Here is a 3823-nt window from a genome sequence, read left to right as displayed (position 1 = left end):
GCACGTATTAGCTCTAGAATTACTACGGTTATCCGAGTAGCAAATACCATCAAACAAACTATAACTGATTTAATGAGCCATTCGCAGTTTCACAGTCTGAATTAGTTCATACTTACACATGCATGGCTTAATCTTTGAGACAAGCATATGACTACTGGCAGGATCAACCAGGTAGCATTCCTACACGACGTCACAGCCCGCATGCATGCCAACGCCAAACGGCATTGGAGCAATACGGGGAGCGAGCGTCATTCGTTCGAGCAATGAGCAAAGGCAACACGTTTCGAGGGACTTATCATGCCACCGAATGCACTGCATCCGAGAGAGCGAGCGCCGACGACGCGGCCCGCAATGACAACCGAAGATGTCAAGGCGGAACGCGATGCGGGCTATCGGGTTCGTTGTCCACCCAAAGATGGGTGTCAACAGAAAGGGGCCAACGGAACGCGTCGTTTCCATCGCGTGAGGTACCGATGCAAGAACCGATCGATTGTGACCGCTCGAACTCAAGCTTTGTTCGGGGCACGTCAATGAGGTGGAGCCGACGTTGACAGTTCGATGCCCGAGCAACGAGCCTGCCAACCCAAACTACCGTATCACCACTCATGCGCCGTACGCATCGAGCCCGTGCAACGCTTGGCTATCCGCGCCCTTACGTTGCATTAAAGCAAGCAGGGCTGCAGAGTCGCCGCGCGAGGCCGAGCACGGAACGTCGTGCGCGCTCGATATGAGCATTGTGTAACCCACGTGAACATTGCAACCGAAACACCGTCATTGTTATGGGACGAGCCCTTTCGTCAAACGGAGATCGATTGCAGCACGTTTAGTCTCGACAGAGGAAAGCATGCCGAGAACACGCCCGCAACGAGGTGCAAGCATTATCCAAGCAAGCCCAACCCCCACCTCGACCGCACATCCTGCTCTCTATCCCCGCCCAACGTAGGGGCGTAAGGGGCACCCACCAAACCCTTCCACCAAGCAAGAAGCAATCACAAGACATCTCGTATCTTCACGAACAAGCCCGCTTGGAGTGCACGCCCACACCGAGGTGCAAGCATTGTCCGCGCAAGCCCATCCGAGCATCAACTCGACACCCGCTCTCACTCCCCGCCCAACGGTCGGATGTGGCACTCCGACGAAACCAGTCCACCGAGCACAAAGCAATCGCAAGACATCTCGTATCTTCACGAACAAGCCCGCTTGGAGTGCACGCCCACACCGAGGTGCAAGCATTGTCCGCGCAAGCCCATTCGAGCATCAACTCGACACCCGCTCTCACTCCCTACCCGACGGACAAGCCCATCGTTATGGCCAAACCCCTCCACCAAGCACGAAGCAATTGCAAGACAAGCCCACTTGGAGTGCACGCCCACACCGAGGTGCAAGCATTGTCCAAGCAAAACCCATCCAAGAATGTCAATTTGACATCCCGCTCTCACTCCTTGCCCGACGTAGGGGCCCGGCATTCCATCGATTTTAACCAAACCCTTCCACCAAGCAAGAAGCAATCGCAAGACATCTCGTATCTTCATGAACAAACCCGCTTGGAGTGCACGCCGACACCGAGGTGCAAGCATTGTCCGCGCAAGCCCATCCGAGCATCAACTCGACACCCGCTCTCACTCCCCGCCCAACGGTCGGACGTGGCACTCCGATAAAACCCGTCCACCGAGCACAAAGCAATCGCAAGACATCTCATATCTTCACGAACAAGCCCGCTTGGAGTGCACGCCCACACCGAGGTGCAAGCATTGTCCGCGCAAGCCCATCCGAGCGTCAACTCGACACCCGCTCTCACTCCCTGCCCGACGGACAAGCCCATCGTTATGGCCAAACCCCTCCGCCAAGCACGAAACAATCGCCAAGACAAGCACACTTGGAGTGCACGCCCACACCGAGGTGCAAGCATTGTCCAAGCACGCCCATCCCGCTCTCACTCCTTGCCCGACGGTCGGATGTGGCACTCCGGCCGAACCCTTCGTCCACCAAGCACAAAGCAATCGCAAGTTATCTCGTCTCCTCACGAACAAGCCCGCTTGGAGTGCACGCCCACACCGAGGTGCAAGCATTGTCCGCGCAAGCCCATCCGAGCATCAACTCGACACCCACTCTCACTCGCCGCCGGCGGCCGGAGGTGGCACTCCGCCGGCGCCGACCCCCCAAGCATATGTGCCCATGATGGGCGCAATGTGCTTGAAGGGTCGGCGCCGCGGCATAGGGGTACCCCCGCGCCCCGCCCATGCAGGCAGGTCGCCCCCCCTATATAGTACATTCTGGCTTTTTTGGGTCTGGCAGGCTTGCATATGAAAAAGCCGAAATGTCACACCATGCCATAAATCTTGATTGTGTTATTATTATGACCGGGACTTGATTGTATTATGTTTTAGACATTCAAATGAGTGTGGAAAACAAGTTTCATAATTTTTGAACCAACCAATAATATTTTATGAATTTTTATTGTTAAAAAATTAAAAATAATTTAAAAATAGTAAAACGTTTCCAAAAATACTAATTTTTGGAGGACATCCTTTGTTTACATTTTTTAGATCCCAGAAAAAATTTCATAACAATCCAAGCACTAGAACATAGGTTTGACATCACATTTGTGTGTTGAGTGGGCATTGCGGCACCCTGCGCGCGCGGCACCCTGCGCGCACGCCCCACGCAGACGCATGGCCATGCGGCGCGCGCGCCCATGGCCGTGCCGCATTCGTGCGCATGGGGGCGCGCATGCTGCATGCTCGGTGGGCATGTGGGCATGCACGGTGGGGGCACGGGTTTGTTCCAACAACCTCCATAGAGTTTTTTCCATGAATTCTAGACGTGGGTGGTCACGCCCAACGCAGACGCATGCTGCGCGCGGCTTGCGCGCACGTCCCACGTAGACGCCTGGGCATGCGGCGCGCGGACACACACCCGCAGACGCATGCCGCGCTTAGCACTCTGCGCGCACGCCCCACACACGCCCGAAGGGCATGGCGCATGGTGGGCACCCTAGGCGTTCGTGTGCAAGCCTCGGCCATGGGCATGCGGCGCGCGCCCCACACACGCCCCACTGCAGTCGCCTGGGCTTGCGGCGCACGCCCCACACACGCCCGTAGACGCATGGCGCGCGCGGCCCCCTGCGCGCACGCCCCCCGCAGACGCACGGGCATGCAGCGCGCGACTCACACAAACCCACTAACGCACGGCGCGCGCGCCCATGGCCGTGCTTTGTACTCGAAGGCCTCGGCCTTGGTCCTTGACTTGCACACGAGCACACTATCTTATTCTTGGGCATTCAAAGATGATTTGCTTCAACTTTTTTTCTAGTCCAAAGCCAACCCCTCACTAACACTTATGTTTTTCGTCCTTTTACATAAGATATGACCTCCATGGCAATTGGAAGAAATAAATGAGTTGTGTGTGGGTAGGGTCGAGATGAATCTCGGTGGATCTTGGCAACAAGGCTCATCTGCCACTTACAAGCCAAGCACGCACGCCCCTTAGACGGATCCCCACGCTCGCACAAGCATCGCGTGCGCGGCACCCTACGCGCACGCCCCACTGCAGTCGCATGGGCTTGCGGCGCGCGCCCCACGCCCGCAGACGCATGGCGCGCGCGGCACCCTGCGCGCACGCCCCCCGCAGACGCACGGGCATGCAGCGGGCGACCCACAGACGCCCACTGACGCACGGCGCGCGCGCCCATGGCCGTGCTTTGTACTCCAAGGCCTCGGCCTTGGGCCTTGACTTGCACACGAGCTTCCTATCTTATACTTGGGCATTCAAAGATGATTTGCGTCAACTTGTTTTCTAGTCAAAGGCCAAACCCTCACTAACA

The sequence above is a fragment of the Cucumis melo genome, unplaced genomic scaffold (genome assembly GCF_025177605.1).
Source record: "Cucumis melo cultivar AY unplaced genomic scaffold, USDA_Cmelo_AY_1.0 utg000359l, whole genome shotgun sequence".
NCBI classification, from domain to species: domain Eukaryota; kingdom Viridiplantae; phylum Streptophyta; class Magnoliopsida; order Cucurbitales; family Cucurbitaceae; genus Cucumis; species Cucumis melo.
The sequence above is the reverse complement of the archived record's forward strand: the minus strand, read 5'-3'. Positions refer to the sequence as shown.